This window comes from Tachypleus tridentatus, chromosome 7 (genome assembly GCF_004210375.1).
Source record: "Tachypleus tridentatus isolate NWPU-2018 chromosome 7, ASM421037v1, whole genome shotgun sequence".
NCBI lineage: Eukaryota > Metazoa > Arthropoda > Merostomata > Xiphosura > Limulidae > Tachypleus > Tachypleus tridentatus.
This window is the reverse complement of record NC_134831.1, coordinates 101,403,712-101,410,399: the sequence shown is the minus strand read 5'-3', so window position 1 is coordinate 101,410,399 and position 6,688 is coordinate 101,403,712.

The following is a 6,688-nucleotide window of genomic DNA, read 5'->3' as shown; positions in this document are numbered from 1 at the left end:
ATTCATTAAGTTTCTTATGAGAACTGTTGACGAATTCTACGAAATTAACCTTCTATTCCCAAATAATCAACAGATGGCGCTACATCCGTTTATGTTTAAATGATTGTTTTGTTATTACGCTCAAATTTAAAGTAAGGGATATCTGTGCTCTGCCCACCACGAGTCTCGAAACCCGGTTTTTTGTAGTACAAGTCCGCACTGTGCCACTAGGGGCATGTTTAAATGAACTGTGTTGAATTTGCTATTTTGTATTAAATATTAATCAGTGTTATCAGAAGCGTCGCTCGGTGCTTAAGAGATTCTAGGTTCGAGCCCAGAGGCACGGCAATGTTCGTTATTTGAGTTCAGTTCCGATCACGGTTTTATATTCTGATTTTTCAGAACACTAGTTGAGGATTCGGGGCACTCAAATAAAATCATGGCAAGGATCCGAGTGCCTATTCCCAGCGACGTCTTTGAGTGTTGACACTTATACTTGTAGAAATATCAACACTAAAGATGCTATTTTGTTTTAGTGTTTCTGAGGGTAAGGTAGTCCGTACATTTTGTTTTATGTGTTATGTAAACACTAAGAAAAGCCCGGCGTGGCCAAGTGAGCAAGGCTCTCGACTTGTATTCTGAGGGTCGAGAGTTGGAATCTCTGTTACACCAAACATGCTCGTCCTTTCAGCCGTGGGTGTTTTATAGTGAGACGGTCAATCCCATTATTCGTCAATAAAAGAGTAGCCCAAGAATTGGCGATGGGTAATGATGACTAGCTGCCTTCCCTCTTGTTTTACGCTACTAAATTAGGGACGGCTAGCACAGATAGACCTTATGTAGCTCTGCGTGAAATCCGAAACAAACAAATAATATGAAAAAAAACTTTTTTTTACTTAATTAAAATAAACCTGTACATACACAGAGTTTATAAGAAAACAGAAAGGTCAATTAATGAGAAAATGTCAAGTGTATATTCCTCCATCTCTGTTATGACTCAGCAGACAAACAACTCGAATAGAAAATTAGTTTGTCTATACACCACGTGATGTTTTCTGTTGAACCCGCACACTGGTAAATCTGAAGGCTTATAACGCTAAGAAACCGAGTTTGATACCAGTGGTGGCACAGCATAGCTAACCATCTGTGCAGCTTTGTGCTTAACGTAAACAAACAAACCGGTTTACATATCCTTCTTTATTTCTGGTTTTTAACTACACGTTTTCATCGAATATTCAAGGTCAACGCCATGCTCAGAAATGTATTAAATAACATTCTTTTGGTTATGCTAGAATGAGAATTCGATTACAAGAAAGGTTTGCTGATATGTGCCCCAACGTTGAGGTCTGGGTTGTATTTTTTAGCACAACTTAAATCAGGACTCATATAATTTCCCAACATTTCTAATTGATCTGGTTTTTCAAGTAACCTATAAACAGGTTCAATAAATTCAATTACTCGTACACCCAAATTCTTTGTAGTCTAAGCACGTTAATTCTGCCCGAGATTTATTGACTTTGCCCACTAAACCAAAAAAAGAGAATCATCTGATTTATGTAGTATGTAATACACTCTTTCTAGTGGTTGTAAATGCACAATAACAATGTATGATTAACATTTCTTAAACGACAGAAAATATGGAAAGGGTGTGTCGGTGCGAGCTGAGCAAATATATCGATTACTCAGTAAATCAAGAACATAAGTGGTTGAATGTTCCGATTTGTTACTACTTATAATATGTGCTTCTAATTGATTGAACAATCTCGAATCCTTATAAATAAAGAAACAATCTATAAATGAAAAGTCAAGCACCATTTTAAGACGCGACTTAGAAGTGTAAACTGAGAATTTTGAGTTTAAGAAATTAAAACTTAAATAATAAAAAACGTGAATGAACAGGTGCATTTTCATGCCAGATTTATTAACTTTAATTGATAATAAAATTGTTTTATTAAATTTTAAATGCAGTCCTTTAAAAGGTCGTGGAATATGCACTTTGGCCTTTCCCTGTATAGAGAATTAAATGGTTCAGTTTCCTATTCATGTATCATTATGTTGTTTTAAGATTATATTTGAGATAACTTATTTAAATTTATTTGTTGGTTTAAAAGCACTTGTTTTCCTGTTTTGACACATTTGTGTGTATTTTCAGGGGAAAACAAAACATAATGAACCATCAATCAGCGTGAATTTAAAGTTCATTACAATTGAAGGTAATCGTCGGCTTGAAAATAAATCTAAAGTGGGGAACACAGAATATATAGTATTTAAATATACCGTGTGTTACTATCTTCGATGAACGTTACGGTATTTACCCTGAATGTACCCTTTGTTCTTTACATGTGAATATTTCACATAACATATGATCTAGAAAACTGTTAAACTGATTTAGCTTTCTTTGTTTCTGTGTTATTCTTGGAATGGGTGATGTCTATCACTGCCCATGGAGAATACCACTCAATATGACACACTGTGTAAGGATGTCAACAGTAGTATCCTCCAATGGTCGTTCAGGTGGTATCCACAAGTTACTACCCTACCTATGTTGTAATGAAAATAACCAGTTACATGAGTACTGCTGGTTGCACCGGATAAACGCAGTATTTATCACATGCTAAAGAGCATTACGTTCAGCAAGAATAATATGGAACATCATTTAGTCAGTCTGGTTGAGACACTCAATACTTTTAGCAGGATACAGTAAAAGCAATTATTGTATGTGAGTGACAGCAAGTGCACACTACGTGTTTGTGTTGAGTGTTCTAATAGATATTGTTCATTTCATATTACACTTTGTGCTTAGCCTAGTTACTTCACTTTACATTGATTGAGTTACGAAGAAATTTAGTAATAATCCATAATCAGTGTCTTCAGCAACTCTTTTATATAGAAGACCTGTCTAATACATCTATAAAGATAATTCAGTTTCATTTGAACATGCAACCTTACATAATACTTAGTAGTGTGAAAATCCTCAAGTAACTGTTTCTTTTAGTGCAAGATATTTTGCAATGTATAATAAATTACTAAGAAAAATGACGAATATTCATGTTGTTGTCTGCAGTATTGGGACTAATATATTGTGAAATATACACAAAAAGAGCAACACAGACAAACTTGTTGATGTATAGTTTGGAAAGATAATTTGATATTATTGATGTAGTGGATATTTTCTACATTATATATTTTTTGGTGTTACAAAGAAGGATCTTTATCATACAATAATCGAAAAGGTTCGAGACAAATGTGGAAGTAAAAAGTACATATAACTATAAGTAATTAGTTTAGTCATTCAGATTAAGGTAGTGAGATTATTCATGTCTGTTCTGCCATTTATTTACCTGGAAAGTTATATGTGTGATATTCAGGCATGTCATATGTTTTAACCCGCTCAAGTGAAAAAAATTTTTTTTTAATAATTATCTAATTTCCATGTTGTAGTGTTGGTAACATTGAGATTGTTTTATTCTAGCTACAACGTTTTTTGTTATTTCGGTACATGATGTCTATTCTGTTCAAGATAATATTGGAATAATATATATCATTCATGTTGGAATGATTAGAAGTGTAATAATATATATCATTCATGTTGGAATGATTAGCACTGTAATAATATATATCATTCATGTTGGAATGATTAGCACTGTAATAATATATATAATTCATGTTGGAATAATTAGCACTGTAATATATTTCTTGGACTGACTGAATATTGTCTAAATGGAACAATTGATCAATGCTGTGGGATAGCCAAAGTCATGAAGTGACCTTGTCAACTGGACAAATAAAATGAGTTCACCTGTTAAATGCAAGTGTCATTTCTTAAGTTGGTTCTTCTAATATATCTTACGACCATTCTCGTGCATATATTTCATAAAATGCGCAAGAAAATGGTGGAACGTTTTCTACCAAAATGTGTAGAGTTTTTATTTGTATATTCTAGTTTCAAATTTTTACTATAAATTATTGTACATTTTTAGTGTTGATTGTTCTTGCTTATTTAGTTCAACTGAGATCGAACTGAAAATTATCACATTTCAGCCCTACAAAGATCAATCTCATGAGATGGAAACTATAGGATTACACACAGCCTACTAGAAGTGGCTGTCGTTTTTTGCGTGCAATGTTAGATACTGTCCCTAGGATAATAAAGACTGTTTTCATTTCTTACCAATTGTGCGTTATTTTATGTACACTCGAAAGACTTCATTATGTTATCGAATACATAATATTGCCGGTATTTCATGATTGACTCTGCTATTATTAGCAGAATTACTTATACAATACTTTCTGGGCCATTGATTTTACTTGAAACCTGAAAGTACCACAAGTAAAGAAAAAGAAAGATTTTATGTTATAGCATCAGGATTGTTTCAGTGTTTCTGAAGTGATAAAGTGCACTAGTCATTGTTTGATCTTTCTCAAGTTTAAAGAAACACTTATTAGAAAAACAATGACATTTTTTGGACATAGAAGGACCCTCAAGCAAGAGGGGAAGATTATAAGTGAAAGAGAGATGGTTGCGTTGAGAAAATATTGAGTCTAGAAGAAGCCTTCATCTGGACATATGACTCTTGTCAATACTGCAAAGGTTCATGACATTGATTAACCTGACACTGCTAACTTAGAAGAATTAGCTAGCATCTGGTGCACCCAAAACTCTCAAGCAGACGATTTCACTGAAAATCAGTCTCGTATGAAAGGAAACATGGATGACTGAGATACTTTGAAATAGTTGGCATCTGGAGAGTTCCAAACTATATGGGTAAATCTGTACCAGACACCTAGACTGTCACCAGTCAGTACACAACATCCCGAGTCTTAGTCAAGACAACTAGCAACCAATAGATAAAAGCTGGAAGAGTTGCTGGTAGATGATTTCTGTCAGTCAGGGCTGTCTTTCCAGCTGGTAAAAACGAACAAACAAGGAGCACACCTGAGTGAAGATCATGACTCATGAACTAAGATAACATTCAGGACAAAATAGTTTTCCATGGCATAAAAAACAGTTCACTTTGTATCATCAAGGACTTTACAAGTGGGTGATCACTCTATAGCCCTGGACTAGGACCTCACTTTCTGTTGGGGCCTTGAAGTCCCTATGAGTGACTTCCACCAAGAACCAATAATGTTGACAGCACCTTCATCAGGCATTAATTGGAGTTATTAAAAAGAGAGGTTGGGTCTGGCATACAGAGTCCTGTAAGCAAGCCAAAGCAGATCACATCTTTGATGCTCAAAGAACAATAAGAGAGAACATGAATCAGGTCTAAAATGATAAGGCAATTCACTTCTTGCAATGAATGGACTCAGAAACATGGTATGTAATTTATGATCCTCATCATAGGCGATCTGGAACTCAATACTGTCGAACACTAGGATAGCTCAATCACTGTAACTTTTGCCACTCCGCTAGCAATAATCAAGCAAAGGCTCGCATGTTTCAAGGCAAGAAATTTGAAAATGTGGCACGAAACATAGAATAATAGCTCATGTGAAACTTTATAAATTTTGAATAGTAATACATAATATTATCTGAGCAATGGAAGACAGTTATATTGAAGAATAAAATCTCTCCTCAGATTACAATAAAACTAGTTATAAATTTTGTTAATTTGTTTTTTGTAGTTGGTTAAACAAGATAGGATATTACACTTCTTGTGGTATGCTCAAACAGACGTGAAACTAGTATTAAACAAAAATATATATAAATTCATTTTCAAATTATGGATAAGTGAAACTCAATCAGAAAGACACAATTAATGGATACAAATGTTTCAATCTGAAATAAAAACACTTTATTAATAAAAGAGAAAACTGAAAAATATGGAAAGTATATAAGTCTCGTTTTAAAATTAACAGCAGCATCTGTGTCTCCATCTTTCCAGTAGCAATTATAGCCTGAAGCATCAACAAATACATAGGTTTGGTTTGGTTTGAATTTTATGCAAAGCTACACAAGGGCTATCTGCGCTAGCCGTCCCTAATTTACTAGTGTAAGACTAGAGGGAAGGCAGCCAGTTATCACTACCACTGCCAACTCTTGGGCTACATTTTTTCCAACGAATAATAGTGGGATTGACCGTGACATTATAATGCCCCCACGGCTGAAAGGGTGAGCATGTTTTGGTGTGACGGGAATTCAAACCCGCGATCCTCAGATTAGGAGTTGAGTGCCTAAACCACCCGGCTATGCTAGGCCTAACAAATACATAGTAGGACCTTTAAAGCAATTCTCATCCACAACTGTCCCTGATAGTAGAATGTCATAGTGTCTGTTTTCTTCTGCCTTAATTAATATTTAAAAATCAACTTATGTATTTCATCACTCCCTGTGTGTGTGTCCTTATAACAAAGCCACATCAGGCTATCTGCTGAGCCCACCGAGGGGAATCGAACTCCTGATTTTAGAGTTGCAAATCCGTAGACTTATCGCTGTGATAGCGGAGTCATCACTCCGTATTTTAATGCAGTGAACCATTCAAGCAAGTTAATACATTTTTTCCTTACAAGCGTGCTATGTGTGATCTTATGATTAAGCTGGCATAAATACTCTCTTACAAGAAAGGTAACTTATTACATATTTAAATAAACAGTTGTTTTGTTTTTTTGTCAGTGAACCAGATACTAACTAAAGCAGTCACGTCATTTAAAATAATATATGAGTTGGGTGGTCTTCATCGGACCCCCTAGATCAGATAATCGATCA